General features: G+C 39.8%; 1 pseudogene; it reads right to left on the bottom strand.

Moving 5' to 3' along the window:
• LOC127635027 (dihydropyrimidine dehydrogenase [NADP(+)]-like) overlaps nt 1–20198 on the bottom strand; it is a 304510-nt pseudogene that overhangs the window by 7828 nt on the left and 276484 nt on the right.

Below are 20198 nucleotides of genomic sequence, written 5' to 3'. Positions count from 1 at the left end.
CTGGTCGATTTTGAGAGTCAAGCTGTGACTGTATTTCAAAGCGGCTTGCCGCCGGCCGGCCGCGGTCGAATTGCCGCCGGCCGGCCGCGGTCGAATTGCCGCGAGGCAACCGCCAGAGAAATGACGCGGGCGGCCCGCCGTCTGACCGCCGGTGGCATCTCGCAAGAAATGGGCGTGACGAATTCGGCGGCAAACGCTGGATCACCGCCAGTGGGACGCACCTATAGCCGACAGCTTGGGGACAGCGGCAAAAAGAAGCCGTGCGGACATTTTTTGCTATCTGGGTTAATACACTTTGGTGTTGTATTTTTACTGTTGATTATTAAAGGTTATGATCGTTATGGACACTCTACATGGGGATAACGACTAATGTGTGCTTAATATGTACATAGTCATAAATTACAACCTGTGGGCACTTTAGCCGCATCCTTAAGTGAGTGTTGTTTCGCGGTTAAACGCTGCACATGCCGCGATGCCCTCTGTCGGTAGGGAATAGTAAGATGGCCGCCAGAGCACTTCCGGTAGCTTCACCTACTGCTGGCAGTTTAGAATTCTATGAGCTATCCAGTTATATATATATAGATCAGTGGGTAGGACGCATCCTTTGAAGAATGCAGTATACTGAGTGTCCTCCTTTAAACAAGCCTCATTTAAACGAGACGGCCTTCGTAGGACAAACGGAAACGGAAGGTAACATGGTTGCTATGACAGCACCCCACTCTTTAACAAGTGCGAGCGCTTTGAGTGAGAAGGGAACAAAGTCCCTCTGGAAGGGAGTGTATGAGGTACATTTTAGGAGAGTTATAATGATGTAAAGAGAAAATAAAGTAGATATTACAGTTCTTTTATTCTAATATTTTATTTAAAAGATATATTAATGTAATTATACATAATATATACTCTGCACTCATCTACTGAGGTACTTCAACTTGGGAATTAACATTCCTTGCATTTGAACATCATATATACGAGCAAATTGGCGTAATTCTTTTAGAAATCATTGAAGCAAAGAATTGTGGGTTGTGAGTGCCCACTCAGTATACACCTCATGCATAATCCGAATTCCCACGAATGCAGTGTTCCTTGAACCACAAAAATATATATTGTTAAATGTCCAGACAGAGTGCTCTTTTCCTTATAAAAAAAATAAATGGGGACTGCTGCTGTCTAGCTTTGAAAAAACAAAAAGTACCATAAAAGTAGTTCATATAATATGCCCACTATATTCCAGGTCTTCTGAAATAGCACAACATGTTTGTGTGACGGAAAGGCCGCAATTGAAAACGTTATTTGCTAAACATCTTCCCCATCTTCATAGTCCTCAATTCAAATTCTGCATAGAGAAGTATCGCACCAGGTTTGATGTCATAATGTCATTGGTTCTCCTGTTCTATGTCATGGACTTCAAATCTGTCGTGACATGTCTTGATGCTCCATTTTTGAGAGTAATGCTTGAAGGGAAGATTTTTAGCAAAGTATTTCTGTAGCTTTCAAACAGCTTCTGAAGACCTACAGTACACAGAGCACAAGACATGCAATTTTGTGTTTTTGGAAGAAAGTAATCATGATATTTAAAAGAAATGAGGTGAGTAAATGATGACGGAATTGTAATTTACAGGTGAACAATCTCTTTGTGCTAGCTAGAGGTAAGATCCAGAGGAGGACATTGTTCTATTTCCGTTTATAAAGCTGCTAGTTGAAGCCAATGAGCACCAGAGAGGTCAGAAGTCATGACAGCCAGAGGCTACAAGTTATTGGTTTATTTGAAAAACAAAGGTGTCTCTGTGTAGGTGGATGGGTTGGTAGATGGAGGTATGCACCTGGTATCTAGCGTCATTACAGGTCATGTAACACTTCCCACAGCTGATTGTGCTTCTGGATCGATCAGAGCTTGCACTTGCTTCTGGATATTTATCTCCTGATAGATCCCAATATTCCAGAGCTTTGGCGATCACATCCTGACCAAGAACACAAAGATATGAGAACTTCAGGCCAAAGGTCAAAGGTCTTGAGGAGCAGCAGTTTTCAGTTTGAATCATGCTTGCATGAAAAATCTGTAAGCAAGTACAGAATTGAAGCAAACCCACTTAAATGCTTGGCACAGGCCCTTTGGGAGTGTAAATTCTTGTTCCCTCATTGGTGAAAACATTGTCACTGTTGTCTCTGAGTCTCTGTTTGTGGTTTGCTACAGTATATCCTCTTTTCCTGCTGGTATGGGCCAAAACTAGTTAAACACTAGACATAGGGAACAAGAAACAAGCAGCTTTTACATTTACATTACATTTATTCATTTGGCAGATGCTTTTATCCAAAGCGACTTACAAAAGAGGAAGAACATCAGCGAATCATCTTAGGGAGACAGTGGTACAAAAAGTGCCATATTATAAAGTTTCACTATCATCAGAATAGTATACAAAACATATTTAAGTGCAACAAGAAATGTAAATAATTTTTTATTTTTTTAAAAATTTTTTTTAGTGACAGGTTAAGTGCTTTTGGAAAAGATGTGTTTTTAGCCGTTTTTTGAAGATAGAGAGTGAGTTAGCTTCCCGGATTGAGTTGGGAAGGTCATTCCACCACCGTGGTGTGATGAAACTGAAAGTCCGGGAAAGTGTTTTGGTGCCTCTTTGTTTTGGTACGACAAGGCGACGTTCCTTAGCTGACGCAGGCTTCTGGTGGGAATGTAGCTCTGCATAAATGTTTTTAGGTATGCTGGAGCAGACCCAGTGACTGTTTTATATGCCAGCATCAGGGCCTTGAATTTAATACGTGCATGAACCGGCAGCCAGTGGAGAGAGACAAAGAGTGGTGTAACATGTGCTCTCATTAAAGACCAGACGTGCTGCTGCATTCTGGATCATCTGCAGGGGTCTAATAGCACATGCAGGAAGGCCTGCAATGAGAGCGTTACAGTAGTCCAGTCTAGTTATGACAAGGGACTGAACGAGCAGTTGTGTGGCATGTACAGAGAGGAAGGGTCTTATCTTCCTAATATTGTAGAGTGTAAATCTACATGATCTTGCAGTTTTTGAAATGTGGTCTGTGAAATTTAGCTCATCATAAATGGTTACCCCTAGATTTCTGACCGTTTTGGAAGGCGAAACTGTAGTTGGACCCAGCTGCACGGTGATGTTGTGTTCAACAGCCGGGTTGGCTGGAAAGACAAGGAGTTCGGTCTTGGCAGGGTTGAGTTGAAGGTGGTGTTCCTTCATCCAGGCTGAGATGTCTGCCAGACAGGCAGCGATTCGAGCGGTCACTGTGGTGTCGTTGGGCAGGAAAGACAAGTAGAGTTGCGTGTCATCAGCGTAGCAGTGGTAAGAGAAACCATGTGACTGAATGATGGGTCCCAGTGATGTTGTGTATATGGAGAAGAGAAGTGGCCCAAGCACTGATCCCTGAGGTACCCCAGTAAGTAACTGGTGTGGCTTGGATACTTCCCCTCTCCATGCTACCTCAAAGGACCTTTCTGAGAGATAAGAGTTGAACCAGTCAAACACAGTTCCAGTGATACCCAGTTTAGAGAGGGTGGAGAGTAGGATCTGATGGTTGACTGTGTCAAAGGCAGCAGAAAGGTCCAGCAGAATCACTACGGATGATCTGGATTCAGCTTTCGCCTGTCTCAGCGACTCGATGACAGACAGCAGGGCAGTCTCAGCGGAGTGTCCACTTTTGAAGCCTGACTGATTGTCATCCAGAAGCTTGTTCTGTGAGAGATATGCGGAGATCTGATTGAAAACTGCCCTTTCAAGTGTTTTTGCCATGAATGGGATGAGAGAGACTGGTCTGTAGTGTTCTATCTGTGTGGGGTTAAGTGCAGGTTTTTTCAGCAGTGGGGTTACTAGAGCCTGCTTAAATGTAGTGGGAAAAGTGCCTGCAAGAAGGGACGTGTTAATTATGTGTGCAAGTGCCGGTAGGATGGACGGAGAGATGGCCTGGAGAAGGTGTGATGGAATGGGGTCAAGGGAACAGGTTGTGGGGTGGTTGGAGAGGAGGAGTTTAGAGACCTCAGTGTCAGTTAAAGGAGAGAACATAGGGAAAGACGGGTTGCATACAGGAGCCAGGTGTTTGACAGGGTGTGGTGCTGTGAATGTATTGCTGATGGCTGTAACCTTATCAGTAAAAAATGTGGAGAATATATCTGCTGTCAGTGATGTGTCAGGTGGTGGAGGGGGAGGGCAGAGAAGTGTGTTAAATGTTCTAAACAAGCTACGAGTGTGTGTGATGCTGTTGATCTTGGTCTGGTAATATGAAGTTTTTGCAGTTTTAACGTTATTTGAAAAAGTTGCAAGCAGAAGCTGATATTTACCTGGATCAGCTGGATCTTTAGATTTCCGCCATCTCCTCTCAGCTGCCCTGAGATCAGTCCGATGTTCACGAAGGACGTCAGACAGCCAGGGGCTGGGTGGTGTAGTCCGTGCTGGTCTAGAGGAGAGAGGACAGATGTTGTCTAGACAGGTTGTTAAAGTAGAGCTAAGTGTGTCTGTGGCAGTGTTTACATCAAGCATGGAAAATACATTTATTGTGGGAAGAGAGGCAGAGACATCAGTGGAAAGGCGAAAGGGTGAGAGGGAACGGAGGTTACGGCGAAAGGAAACCAAAGGTGGGGTCGGTTTTACAATGGATGGGAGAATCATGTTGAATTGAACAAAATAGTGATCAGAGACATGTAAAGGTGTAACAAGAATATTAGAGGTGGTACATTTACGTGTAAAAATGAGGTCCACTGGTTGCCCGACCTGTGAGTTGCTGTGGTGTGTAGTCTTTCCAAGTCAAATGAGGCCAGAAGAGTATTCAGTTCAATGGCCTGGGGTTTGTCTTGGTGTATGTTGAAATCACCAAGAACCACAGGTGGCCTGCCATCCTCTGGCAAGGAGGACAGCAGGACATCCAATTCCTCAAGAAAGCTTGTCAGCTGACCTGGGGGGCGATAGATGACAACAACATGTAATTTTGTGGGTTGCATTGTAGTAATGGCATGGAATTCAAAAGATGTATTGTTACATAGTGAAGCCTGTGGTGAAAAAGTCCAGTTATTATGAATGAGCAAACCTGTTCCCCCACCCCTACCAGTATGTCGAGGGGTGTTTGATGACTTTTGAAGATCAAATCATTAAAAATAACCAACTGACAAGAGATATTACTGCTCCCTTTTAAGGAGTGGCTACTCTTTTCCATCCTTGAAAATGAATGATATCCCTCTGTCATACCTCTGATCCCTCCAACATACAGCGATTTAGAGTGTAATCTGCACTGGGCTTTAACCGCCGTCATTTCACAAGGTACTGAGTCTACAGGTTTGTTGCATTTTGCAACATTGTAATGTTAAAAGAAAGGCAATTTATTGGGAAGCATGCACAACCAATAATACATCGGTGGTGCCCAAAGCAGCTGTGCATTGTTGAAATCACTTGAGCATAAAAAGTAAAAATGAAAACTGATGTAGGTCACGCTGAATACTTTCTGAGAGATTGTCCGTGGTTTACCACATTTGTATGTTTTGAAGGCCCTGTACTGTAAAATCATGCAATATATTTGCAAAAATATTCATTTGCCATTCAGGCTTAAGACATTACCGTGATGAAGAACAGGGATTTTGTGCACGCACAGAATAGTGGGTGGAAGACACTACCCTTGATGACTCCAAAGGAATGAGTTGACAAAAAAATATCTCAGACACGTCACACATTCTGATAGGAACTTTTCATATAGAAGTCTGATCATTCATTATGGGCACCTTCACTCATCTGAATCACCAATTCTTACCATGCTTGAAAAAACATATATGTTTTGGAAACATGAAAGCTGTTTTTGTTTTTGATGGTCCAAGGTGGCCTACTGGCTCTAACCATCTTGACCAAGATAATCTATTAGGTTGAAATCAGGTGACCCAGCTGATCAACTATCTAGATCAGACTGGACCAATTAATCACCATAAATAATTCACTTTGACCATCAAGAATTAGTGAAAAAACAGCTTCCACTCTTAGCTTCTTTCGAACTTCCACCTTCCAGTTTTAGCTGGATTTTCCAACAGGGCAGATCACAGGAATATGGAGTGGCATTTAAAAAGCAAGTATTTTGTAATGTACCAACACTGGATCCTAATCACTAGATTGTTGTCCAGCTGGAGTTTAATATATTAAATGTTGAGTTATCTGCACCATAAAAACAAAAAAAAACTAAAACAACCAATGGATTATGTGTCATGGTTAGCACCTACAATTGCATAAGCAACATTACCCAGAGTTCATGACCATAGGTGAGGATAGGGATGTAGACCATCCAGTAATTAGAGAACTTTGCCTTATGGCTCAGCTCCCCCTTCACCATTACAGTCCTGTGAAGCATCCGCATTACTGCTGCCGCTGTTCCTAGTCTGCAGCCGATCTCATGATCCCTTCTCCTCTCACTCGTGAATAAGATCCCAAGATACTTAAACTCCTCCTCCTGTGGTACATTTTCAATAATCTGATCACAAACTATAGTCAAGCCATTACTGATGTAACAAACAGCACCATCAATATATGAAAAAAATTCTTTCAAATCTAGACAGGCCCCATCTCCAGCAGCCATCACTCCAAAACCTTATCATTGAGTAATCATGCTAAATAGATAATTTGGTACTAGAAAATTACTTACCATTATATCAGACACAGCTGAAAGCTATTTGGTTCATTAAATGAAGTGTCTTTGTGTTTGTTTTTGAGATAAGGTCAATTTTAGGTCAAAAATGGCAAAAAAGAAACGGCTTTCTCTAGAAACTTGTCAGTCAATCATTGTTTTGAGGAATGAAGGAAATACAATGCTTGAAATTGCCAAAAAACTGAAGATTTCATACAAAGGTGTACACAACAGTCTTCAAAGATAAAGGACAACTGTCTCTAACCAGGACAGAAAGAGATGTAGAAGGCCCAGATACAACTAAACAAGATGATAAGTACATCAGTGTCTCTAGTTTGAAAAATAGACAACCCACATGTCCTCAGCTGACAGCTTCATTGAATTCTACCTGCTCAACATCAGTTTCATGTACTATAGTAAAGAGAAGACTTGGGGGTGCAGGCCTTATGGAAAGAATTGCAAAGAAAAAGCCACTTTTGAAACAGAAAAACAAAAAGAAAATGTTAGAGTGGGCAGAGAAACACAGACATTGAACAACAGATAATTGAAAAAGGGTGCTATGGAACTTAAACCCATTGAGCTTTTGTGGGATCAGCTAGAGTGTATGGTGCATGAGAAGTGCCCAACATGACAGCTACATCTATGGCAAGTGCTACAGAAAGTGTGGGGTGAAATGTCACCTGAGTATCTGGACAAACTGACAGCTAGAATGCCAAAGATCCACAAAACTGTAATTTCTGTATGTGGATGATCTTTTGATGAGAACTCTTTGAAGTAGTTTAAGAAGTTCTGAAATTTTTTTCAAATAGTAAGTCATTTTCTGCGTTATTAATGTCCTGACCATATATTGTGATCAGTTGAATGTCACTTATGAATAAAAGTACCAATTTCTTACTATAAGAGACAAATCTGTACATTATCATATACAACTTTTGGCTGCCAGTGTACCTGAAGGTGGCATACCACATTTTCTGTGAGAGAACCATAGACATAGACTCGGAGACCATAACATGGAGGTGCTGATCCTCAAACCAACTGCTTCACAATCGGCTGCAAACTGTTCCAGCATGTGCTGGAGGCATCCATGTGATGGTGCCAAAAGTACAACATCATCCGCAAAAAGCAGAGCCATCGCCTTCCGGCCGCCACATAGAACGCCCTCCTGACCTCGGCTGCACCTCGATATACTGTCCATGAAAATCACAAACAGGAGTGGAGACAAGGCACAACCTTGGCAGAGTCCAACACCCATATTGAACTAGCCTGACTTCATACAGAGTATGCAGATACAGCTCTCACACAGCGCGTACAGAGATCGAATGGCCTGTAGTAGTGACCCCGGTCGTAGGCCTTCTCCAAGTCCATAAAAAACATGTAGACTGGATTGGACAACTCCCATGCCCCCTAAATTATATGTGAAAGGGTGAAAAGCTTGCCCACTGTACTACGGCCAGGACAGAATCCACATTGTTCCCCCTCAATCTGAGATTCAACTATCAGCCAGAGTCTCCTTTCCAGCAACCTGGCACAGACTTTCCCAGAGAGGCTGAGAAGTGTGATACCCCGGTATTTGGCACACACTCTCCGGTCTACTTTCCAATCCAAAGGCACTGTCCCAGAGGTCCATGCAACAATGCAGAGGCATATTAGCCAAAAAAAACAGGTCCTTAAGCAGTTCAGGATGAATCTCATCCACCCCCAGTGCTTTGCCACTGAGGAGCTTCCCAACAACCTCCGTGACTTCCACCATAGAAACGGACTTTGATACTCCGGAAGCTTCTGGCCCTGCCTCCTGTAAAGAGGCATATCTCTCTGGTTAATGAGTTCCTTGAAGTTTTCCTTCCACCTCCTGACAATTTCCTCATTTGAGGTCAGAGTTTCTCCACTTTTGCTGAACACAGCTTGTGCGAGGCTCCACCGACCCATCCTGAGTTGCCGGATGGTTCTACAGAACCTCTTAAGGCCAACCGAAAGTCTTTTTCCATGGCCTCCCCAAACTCCTCCCATGCTCCAGACTTTGCTTCTGCAACCACAGCCACCTTTTTTACCTGCCGGTACCTATCTGCTGAATCAGGAGTCTCCAAAGTCCTCTTTTTTTAGCTTGACAGCTTCCTTCACCACTGGTGTCTACCAGCAGGTTCTTGGGTTGCCGCCATGACTGGCACCAACAAGCTTTTGGCCACAACTGTGCCTGGCTGCTTCAACAATGGAGGTTTAAAACAGGGTCCATTCTGACTCCATGTCCCACACCTCCTCCAGGATATGGGAGAAATTCTCACTGAGGTAGAAGTTAAAATCATTCCGGATGGGGTCCTCTGCCAATCGTTCCCAGCACACCATCTCTATGTGCTTTGGTTTACCGAGACTGTCTGTCAGTTTTCCCCACCATCTGATTAAGCTCACCACCAGATGGTGATCAGTTGACAGATCAGCACCTCTCTTCACCCGAGTGTCCAGAACATGTGGCCTCAAGTCAGATGAAATTAATACAAAGTCAATCATTGACCTTTGGCCCAAGTAGCTCTGGTACCAAGTTCACTTTTGAGCATCCTTGTGTTTGAACATGGTGTTTGTTATGGACAAACCATGACTAGCACAGAAGGATAATAACATTTCACTATTTGGGGTTAGATCAGGCAGGCCATTCTTACCAATCACCCCAATCCAAATTTCTAGTCATTGCCAACATGAGTTTTGAAGTCCCCCAGCAGGACTATGAAGTCTGTAGGTGGGGCCCTATACATAACCCCACCCACTCTCTCCCAGAAGGTTGAATACTCTGAACTGCTCCTTGGTGCATAAACACACACACAGTCAAAGTTTTCCTCTCTGTGACCTTAAGTCGGATTGAGGTGACCCTCTCTTCCACCGAGATAAACTCCAACTAATAGGCAAACAGTCGGGGACTTGTGAGTATCCCCACACCCACCAGGTGCCTCTCACCCAGTGGAACTGTAGGAGAGGGACCACCCCTTATTGAGGAGTTTGGTTCAAGACCCAACAGTGTGAGTGGAGGTGATCCCAGCTATATCTAGTTGGTATCTCTCAACCTCCTGTACAAGCTCTGGCTCCTTTCCCCCCAGTAAGTTACATTCCACGTGCCAAGAGCCAATGTTATACTGTCTAATAATATTAATTAAGAGTTTGGATACTGAAGACACAAGTTAAATTTAGCAAGCAGAATTTCCCTCTGTTCATCCATTATGCAGGTCTTCAGCTGTGCAATTGTACAGGCCTTCGTTGCAGTATTTTGCACTTCATAATGCAACACAGTCTAAATTGGTAACAGGTCAGGTCTTCAGATGGGCAAATCTAGCAACTGCACTCTGCTTACACAGCCATACACTTGTAATATGGGCAGTATATGTTTTGTGTTTGGCGTTGTCCTGCTGGAAAACCACTTCTGAATATAAGTGATATCCGACCCCTCAGATGTCACTGTCTTAAAAAACATAATTTTTCTGTTATAGATATCATGACATGATTCCACTGTTTAGTTTATAGTTGTAAGTCGGAAGTTTATTGACTGCATTTTGTTCATTATTAATTGATATTACTGCATCAATAAGCTTTGTTATATTTCAAAGAGAAGTGCTTTGGTTTGTTTTGCATACACATGTGTCAAAGGCTGGCAGGGGATGCCAGTGCTCAAATTCAAACCTTCGTTGTTTCCTTTTGAATTCTGATGATCTACGGCCATCAATTTTCCTAAGAGAACAATCTAATATTGAGACTGTTATACTGTCTGGTTATTAGTCCCTGATTCCAGGGTGGTGCCCCGTCAACATTAATCCTAATTAATATTTTATTGATTTTGATAATTGACAATTATCTTTGATGGTTGAATTTGAAGGATCAATAATCTAGTGTTAAGTCTAATCAATGTTCCATTAATTTTAATAATTAATGATTATCTTTGATAATAATTAATATTCTGTTGAATTTGATTATTGTTGATTTAAAGGATTATAAGATTATTATTAGAACATTTATTCTAATCAGTGTTCTATTGATTTTAATAATTGATAATTATCTATGATGATTATCCATTATTGTCAATAGCCAAACCTGCTCCTAAACTGTGAACCCTACCAAGTCCACATTAAAAATAGGTTTTGGAAAAAACAGCAGTGTTCTCCGGGCCAAAGAAAAAAAGGACAATACAAGCTAAGCATCAAGTCCAAAAAATATTGATGTATGGGGGTGTGTCTATGGCATCGGTAAGTTGCACATCAGGAAAAATTAATGTTTACAGTGATTTACCCAGATTATTGTATTCAAGACTGTTTAGAATGGAAAGATTCAACACGTGGCCGCCCCTGGATGCAGGAGGCCGCATTATGAGCATGCTGGCAGGAAATTTGTCTTCAGCCTGCTGAGGACAAGGCTGTGGCGCAGCTCTGCATGGCTGTTTGTGAATAGCGGGTGAGAAGGACGAGCAGCTGTGACGATAGGACCTGACATAGGATAGGAGCTGTGTGGAAACACATCAGCTGAAACATACTCATTTAAATACACACACACACACACACACACACACACACACACACACACACACACACACACACGCATACATATTCACACACAAAGACAAAGTCAGTTCGGCAGCCATAACTGGCTGCAACAGCAGGGAACGTAGTAGGTGATCAATATTTACTACAGAAACAAATTTATATTTGCCTCTGTTTTAGAGGAATTTCCATTTTGATGTATCTTTGAGTTTTCAGGTCTAAGCAGCCCCTTAAAAATAAAGCAAGTTAGGCTTTTTGAGAACTGACAGCCTTAGAATTTGCCACACAGTTAGACTGCCCGGTTACTTCATCTCCTGACCAGAGACAAATTCAATACACTCTCTCATAGAGAATTATGCTGAATTAAACAAACTAACAATTACAAACTGAAATGTACAGTGTGTAAAGGAGTTGAAGAGATGAAGATTTTGTCATTATTTACTCACCCTCATGTCATTCCAAACCTGTATGGCTTTGTATTCCCTGTGAAACACAAAAGGAAATAAAGGCAGTATGTTAATGCTGCCCTTTACTACAGACTGAAAATGATTGGGGATGGATGCTCTTGAGCTCCAAAAATGACATTAAAGAAGCATTCAAGTACCATAAAGTTAGTCTATACAACTTGAGCACTACATTACAAGTTTATGAAGCCCTAGTGTGAGAAACAGACTGAAACTGACGCCATTATGAATGTAAATATTCCCTTCTGCTGCAGTTCTCAAATCTAATTTGTAATTGTATATGTAGTGTTGAACGTCTTATTGAGTGTTCCATGGAAGAAGTAGACGGCGAGTAAATGATGACAGATGACTTATCTCTTTAAGTCATAGAATAATTGGAAGACTAAGAATTGAAAATGTCTGTGTTTCACATAAACATTACAACAACTACAATCAGATCTAATGATGAAATTTCCATTAATGGTATAGTATTGTTTTGGTAATCTAGTTCATGTGAAGGAAAAAGATGGCATTTCTTGGCAGCAGTGAGTTTGGCTGTGCATTTGAATATCAGTTTACATTACTTCGTCACGTGTAAAAAAAATAAATACATTTAGTGTCAGAGTCAATGTCAGTCCAATTGCTGATCAAAAGATGCTAATCTTTCAATCTTCTGATTTCTACAGGTACAGTGCGTGGGTGTCGTGCCATGAGTTTGAAGGTGAAAAACTCAAAGACAGGCAGAGACAAGACTACCTACATGAAAGAGCAACACAGGTTCAAAGCAGAAGTAAAGAGATCTGCATATTCCACACATTGTTGCCTCCTCAGTGGCAGGGTTATTACAGATTTTGATTTTTCATGTTGGTTCTATTTATATTTTCCTACTTTTTTAATTTGCTCTTTAATTTAGCTTTATTTTCATTAGTTTTCACACTACAACTAAAACTACGTTTTAGTTTATTTCTTTTGATGGTTTTCTAGTAGTACTTTAGCATAATTCGGTGTTTAGTTTTAGTGTTTAGGTCTGCTAGAGTAAATGTGTTAAATATAATTTAAACATGTTAAATGGCATTACATTTCTAAGAGCTGTCTAGTATTATCTAGTGTTATTTTCATGTTATAGCAGAAGTAAAGCCACCAAACGGAATTGCAAAAATAAACATTGTTTTCAAAACAGCTTTCTGAAAAACACCCTTCACCTCACATTGGTCATACTAACATATAGTACCGCCCCAAACTAATGCCATTGGTTGAGCCAGTGTTGTGTTTTTGAGCTGGACGGTCAGTAAAAAACTAAAAAAACAGTGGAATGTTGAAAGAGCCAAAGAAACTTTTCTTGGGAATCAACCAATGAATGGTTTACTTATAATTGTTTCTGCATATTAAGCTGGGATAAGAGAAAATATAAAAACAACAACAACAAAAAAACAATTACACACAAGCTTTAATTAAGGTGGGTTGTAGAGGTTTCAAATGACTGTGCATCAAAATTTTTTATGAAAATGAATTTTTTATTTTTTATTTAAGTTAGTTTTGGAGTCATGAAAAAGTATTCAGAATAGTTTATTTTTCAGTTTTTATTGTTATGTTTTTTTTTTTTTTTTTTTTTTAATCGTTAAGGATAATAACTCTGCTCAGTAGGGCATTTCCAGTGGAGCGCGTCTATACGATCCAACTCTTAAAGTCTTATAGCTCTTTCAACTGCTCACTGCCATTAAGAAAAGAGATCATCTCAGAGTCAAAAATAAAATCTGCAAAGAACGCTATAAACAACCCTGAAGCAATTGTATGATTTATCCACACTCAACCACTGCAGCAGCTATAATTAAATATGAAAACCTAAATTTATCTCAAGAGTGTTCAACCCTCATTAATTTAAACCCAACACAGCACAAAGTCTTTTTACAAGCCACAAAGTTTTTCCAACCCATCATGTTCAAGTGACAACGCAAGTGGATGTGATCAGACATTTGTAGCTCCAAAAATCACATAAAGAAAACATAGAAGTAATCCATAAGACTCCAGTGTTTAAATTAATATCTTCAGAAGCAATATAATAGGTGTGGGTGAGAAACAGAACAATATTTAAGTCCTTTTTTTACTATAAATCTCCACTTTCACTTTTACATCTGAAAGTCAAATGTGGTGCCTGTTAAGTTTCACTTTCACATCTGAAAGTGAAAGTTAAAGTGGAGATTTAGAGTAAAAAGGGCTTAAATATTGTTCTTCTTTTCACCCACACCTATTATATTGCTTCTGAAGACATGGATTTAAACACTGGAGTCATACGGATTACTTTTATATTTCCTTTATGTGATTTTTGGAGCTATAATGGTCTGATTGCCATTCACTAGCATTGCATGGAGCTACCGAGCAGAGATAATTTTCTAAAAATCTTAGTTTGTGTTCTGCTGAAGAAAGAAAGTCATATAAATCTGCGATGGCATGAGGGTGAGTAAATTATAAGATAGTTTGAATTTTTGGGTGAACTATCTCTTTAAAGAGGATTAATTTAAAATCCTGAGTTCTGTGAGGGATTTACCCTTCAAACTCTCTCACAGCTAAAGCACAATATGTTGTTAGCCCTCTAAATAAAGCATCATCCTAAATATGTAAAAACTAAAAACATAATAAAAAGATAAACTAGTAATAATTAAGCAGCCCTCTGTTGAAAATTTGCAAAGTTGTTGAGCTGTGTCTGATTTAATGAAAAGTCCACCACCCCACAAGCTAGTTCTGTGTCTTCGCTTATCATACAACCTCTCCTAATCGGATGCATTGTTTTTCCCCAGCACAAACACGCATAAGCCTTTTGTTCCCACTTGTATGGTCCTCCCAAATTTGTAAACAACACATGTGTAGCACACATCAGCTGTGCAAAGATACATAAGCTGACAGACGGGCTGTTTGATTCAAGTTACTGTTTACACAGAACACAACATTACAAAGAGGAAATGATGATTACCAAGGACTGGGTAAACTGCTGTCATCTCTTACACCACTGTCACTATAAATAACTGCAGTTTAAGGAGGGAAAATCAACATTAATGCCTTAATAATCTTCATTCTAAAGCCCATACAGCTTTATAATAAAATAATAATAATTATAGTATATATAGCACCTTTCTAACATTCAACATCACTTTACAAAGACAAAAAATAAATATAAAAACAAAAGCAAAACAAATTGGTGACTTTAATGAATAACATATCTCATCAGGTTATAAGGAAGAAATTATAAAGGGATAGTATTAAAAATGAAAATTCTGTTAAAACGTTTCACACCTTTGCATCACGCAAGCAGTGTGTTCTGCACTAGGATTGGCCAGTATCTCGTGGGTCAGATATGAGGGAAGGCTAATAAAAGACCCCATTGAGCAGTCGGACAAATGCAGGGCAATAAAAGTACATCTTCACTATTGGCCAGGCAAACAGGACACCAGCCACCCGTGTCCCTTCATATTTAATGTGCACTAAAGCAGCCCTCTAAACTGTCCTCTGCTGGCCTGTTAACAGCTCATTCACAAATGACTCCATTCGTCACCTAAAATAAACATGATTTCAGTCGAATGCTTGGATTAGAAGAGGCTCCTGAACCTGGAATGATACTGTATGTAAAATGTTCTGGGTTCAGTATAAGCATTTCGTTTTTTAAATGTACAACATTTTTGCTAATTCACTTTCATGTGCCTCGCTCAATGTATCACTGCGTTTTCTGGTGAAATAAAACAAAAGGTGCTACAACAGCAATGAGTTTTATTCACTTTAACACCAATTACGAGTAAAACTACAGATTAACCGATATAGCATTGGACTTTGTACCTAGAAGACCGGGACTCGAGCCCAAAGTGTAAAAGAAGCGCCACAAAATGGCATGGCTGCTTCAGCTGGTGTTTTTCATCTCACATTTGCTTTTACGACACTATCAGTTAGCTTTAAAATGAACCACGGAATTCTTTTTTTTGCAAAACTTTTATCACATTCATGTAATTTTCTTGAGATCAGGCTGACATTTGCTCTTGTTGATCGACAGCATTTGTGGCATAATGTTGATTAACACAAACATAATTTAGATGCATCCCTGTTTTGTTTTTTAAGCAAAAATCACAGTAAGGCACTTAAATTAAAATAATAATGGGAAAATACAAGGGATAGGATGATATATTGAATTTGCATATATCACAAAGCAAAAAAAAAAAATACCATACTGCCTTATCAAGGTATATGATAAACTCTTATTATTCCACAAGACCTGAAAATTACATGTGTTAATGTGATTTTAGTGTTATAAAAGTTAAACCCAATATAACAACTTTTTTGTCATAGCAACGTAACGCCAGTATTCTGTAACCTGGTAAACCCTGTAACACTAGTAAATCTCTGATTTTAGTACACTTAAATCATGTTAACACATATATTGAACTATCCCTTTAATATTACAGTAAAACGATTTAGTTCTTCAAGATATACTGTGTACCTTTGTGGCAAATTCCTATTTACTCTTCTATTACCCTTAATACAACATAATTACCATAGACTACTTTACTCTAAAACACAACTTAGACCTTTTTATATCTAACCTAAATCTTTTAGCATTTTTAGAATTGAATTAAGGCCAATGTTAATTAAGGCCAATTTTGAACCTTTTTTCCATCTGGGGACATTCGCACAGTTTGCCAATTCTTCTGACAACATTCAGACAAATTTTGTCCCTTAAAGGTTAGCAAAACATGTTCACACACAGACACACACACAAGATCCATCTGTTTCTCTCTTCCCCTTACCAGGGCGTAGTGTCAGCCCCTGACAGTGTGAGACGAGACAACCTTGCTGAAGGCTTCATTACCTTTATAGTCCTGCCAGGCAGCACTGAACCGCGCGGTCAGCCAGACCGCTGTTTACAAGCATTAATACCCCTACAGTCCAGCCTGGCTGAGAGAGACTGGATCACATGACCAGTGTGTGCACAAACAGTGTTCAGCTGCCTAAACGCAGCATTTTGGAAGAAGCAGTGAAAAATTCAACAGCACAGTGACAGAGGCGCCGTACATCCAGAGAGACGACAATGCTTGCTACCTCAGCGCTCTGACTGCCTACATTAGACAAAGAGATGCAAAAAAAAAAATCTGTCTTTAGGATTTAGGAAAATCTGCCACTTTATCAACTAGCAGTCATATGCGTTACTATAACAGTAGTGTTTGGGCTCTTGTCTGCTCTCCTTCGAGTTGAAGGCTCTATTCCAAAACTTAAAGAACTGCATCACTGTGTACTGCCTACATAGGCAGCTGCCTTCAAAGAAAACATCCTAACTGAGATGGAATGCTCTTCATAAGCAGACACTTTGCACACTACACAAATAAGTGTACGCACATAGGAGACTCGACTCCTAACAAACCTGATGAAACTTGTTAAGCCAGTCTAAGGTTGTTTACTGTTCTAAGCTGGTCTGGTTGAATGGTTTGGAGAGGTTTTGGACACTTGTTGGCAGTTCAGGCAAGAGGACCAGCTGAAAATGATCATGGCCAGGTAGGGAAAACATCTAGACTTAAACTTTAGCTGGCTTAAGCAGTTTCTTTTTTTTTTTTTGCAGGAAATTTATTCCAATACAGTTAGGCATAAACATGTTGCAGAGCTAACAATAGTAAATGGTCTGCACTTATATAGCACTTTTTTAACCTTAGCGGTTTTCAAAGCGCTTTATACTGTAACTCATTCACCATTTCACACACACATTCACACACCAATGATGGCAGAGCTGCCATGCAAGACGCTAGCCTGCCATTGAGAGCAGTTTTTAAGAATAGATTTGTCTATGAGAATGCTGCATAGGCTTTCAGACTTCACAGAGACGCCGTACTTCGCGAGAGACCCCAATGCTTGCTAACTCAGTGCTCTGACTGCCTACATTAGACGAAGAGAAGTAAAAAACAAATGTCTTGAGATTAATTCTCCTTTATGCAACACTTTATCAACTAGCAGTCATGTGAAATTCTATAACAGTAGTGTTTGACCTCTTGTCTTCTCTACTTCGGGAATGCTGCATAGGCTCTCAGACTATCTCAGGACGCATGAACATGCAACGATATTGGCATAGGTCAATTGTCATGTGTGTCATAATTCAGTACAGCACCAGAAATGGTTCATGAACAAGTTTACTCTTTAGCCTCCATGTGTATGTTGCAAAATTAGCATTATGATAATAGCTATAGCCTAATATAAGTTATATTTTTCTGTATATTCAAAAAATTGTGTAATAAGTATAATAAGTTCAAATTATATATTATATATCTTTATTTGTTGAGTACAAATGTACATATGCAGCCTTATACATGGGTTCCTTTGCACTATTGTCGCCTAGCTCAGACAATGCACTGACTGGCCAATTGATCATTTTAAATGGGTAGTTTTGCACATTCCTACCTTTTACCTGTAAATTATAAATTACAAAGTGAAACAATTGTCATTTCAGACTCAACTGTTCTTCAACAAACATTTCTTTCTGAGAAGAAGGATTTAGATTTCTCTAGTTTTTTAGTAAATTCGGTCTGAACAGCCACTTATGATTTGGCCAAAATGGGGTATCTTAAGAGGCAGCATCCTTAAAGTGCCTTATTGCACACTTGATCTTACTTACAGTATATTCCTGGTGGCAAACAAATTTCCCACACCGCTTTCTGTCCTCTATCACTCTTTCTTATCACGTCTGTCTCCGGTTTGGCACTGTGTTTTTCTTTCCCCTCTTTTTCTTAGGCTCACTCTCAGTCTCTCAAGCTTTATATAAAATGTGTCCAGGCTGCATGGTGCTCTCTATTCTCAGTCACACCAAACTCTGCTACAGGTGGACTGTCAATCAAAGGCCTGACTTTGGGTCTTTAAGAGCTGACAGGTAATATCAGTCTGCAGCCCTTCCCTGGCTGACACATCTCACTGGAAATACAACATCCTCCAGGCATAAGCCCTGCAGAGATTAAGTTTGTCTTTAAGATGATGTCCATTTCACAATAACATTGTCTCATTTTATCTTGCAAAATTCATTATACAATAAATTGAAATACTACTGATGTACTTTAAATGACATTTAGGAGACCAAAGCTATATTTGAGCACTTGCATGTTGAGCACTGTTTTGAAAGCCCTTATACTTGTTGTTATTATTATTCTCACTCTTTTCCAACACAAGCCCAACTGATTAATATCAGTTAATTTGAAGTTTGTTTTGTAGATTGTCAGACTTGAGTGCTATGTTTGGTTCAAACAAACTTCATAGCTTTAAGAAATTTAAAGATGAAACTTTGTGGGCGCCTGGGTAGGTCAGCGAATATTGATGCTGACTATCACCCCTGAAGTCGCAAGTTTGAATCCAGTGCGTGCTGAGAGACTCCAGACAGGTCTCCTAAGCAACCAAATTGACCCGGTTGCTAGGGAGGGTAGAGTCACATGGGGTAACCTCCTCATGGTCACAATTAGTGGTTCTCACTCTAAATTGGGCACTTGGTGGACAACCATGTTGTAATATTGGATATAACTTTACACAAATAAGGTTGGTCAGAGATTTCATCACACTAAAATCATGTTAAATGTCTTTTCTTATGAATTTACTTTTGTAATACTGTGTTCTTCTAAGTTTACAGACTGGCCCTAATTGCCCACTAAAACCATGTTTTACGAGTCCTTTTTTTTTTTTTTTGCTATCATCACTGTGACACAAATGCTGTTGATTGTGCTCATCTTTAAAAGAACCCAGAAGATTCCTGTAATATTGAATGTACAGGTGCATATGGCAATTTCACAATGGTTCTGAATGTGGCTCAGCCATTTAGAAATAAAAGCATGAACGACCCATTTTATAATCTATCATTGATTTGTATGGATTGACTTACGTCGACAGAATGTTCACCATTCAAAATCAACTTACTAGTGGTAAAGTCATTGCAATTTTTGCACTGAATCGTGATTGCTCTCGCATCGCCTTGCAAACACTGGTATTTACCTCGGTTTTTCTTAGAAGGCTATATCTCTCTGACAGATAAGTACATAACTGTACAATAGCAGTGGCAAAATACAATGCACAAATGCTCTGATGTTCATTGAATTCTTTTCTTTATATCTCTCGGTTTACAAAAGACAGCTAGTCATCCAAACATTCCTGTGACCCGTGCGTTGAGTGACTTTTACATGTTATGTCTCAAAGCTTTGAGCAGGAAATTTAGATGAAGTTCTATGTTGCCTGGGGATATGAAGACTGTCAACATGTACTACTACATCAGTGGTTATCAACTGGTTATGCTTCAGCACCCAGATATTACACTGAACATAAAGTGACATACCCAATACCCAAATTGTTAAAAAAATTATAAATGATACAAAAATGCCTTTAAAATATAACACAGAAAGGAAAATTTCCAAGTTCAAGAGAAGCTCAATCGACAACATTTGTAGGATAATATTGATAACAGCCAAAAATTATTTTGACTTGTGCCTCTTTAAATAAAAGACAAAAATGTGGGTTACAGTGAAGCACTTAGAGAGGAAGTGAATGGGGCCAATGAGTAAAATACTTGCTGTTTCAAAGGTTTAGCCACATGACATAAACAATACGTGTGTTAACATGATTATACTGT

Source organism: Xyrauchen texanus, chromosome 42 (genome assembly GCF_025860055.1).
Source record: "Xyrauchen texanus isolate HMW12.3.18 chromosome 42, RBS_HiC_50CHRs, whole genome shotgun sequence".
Taxonomy (NCBI): domain Eukaryota; kingdom Metazoa; phylum Chordata; class Actinopteri; order Cypriniformes; family Catostomidae; genus Xyrauchen; species Xyrauchen texanus.
Note: the sequence above shows the minus strand (reverse complement) of the source record. Positions and strands in the feature narration are given on the sequence as shown.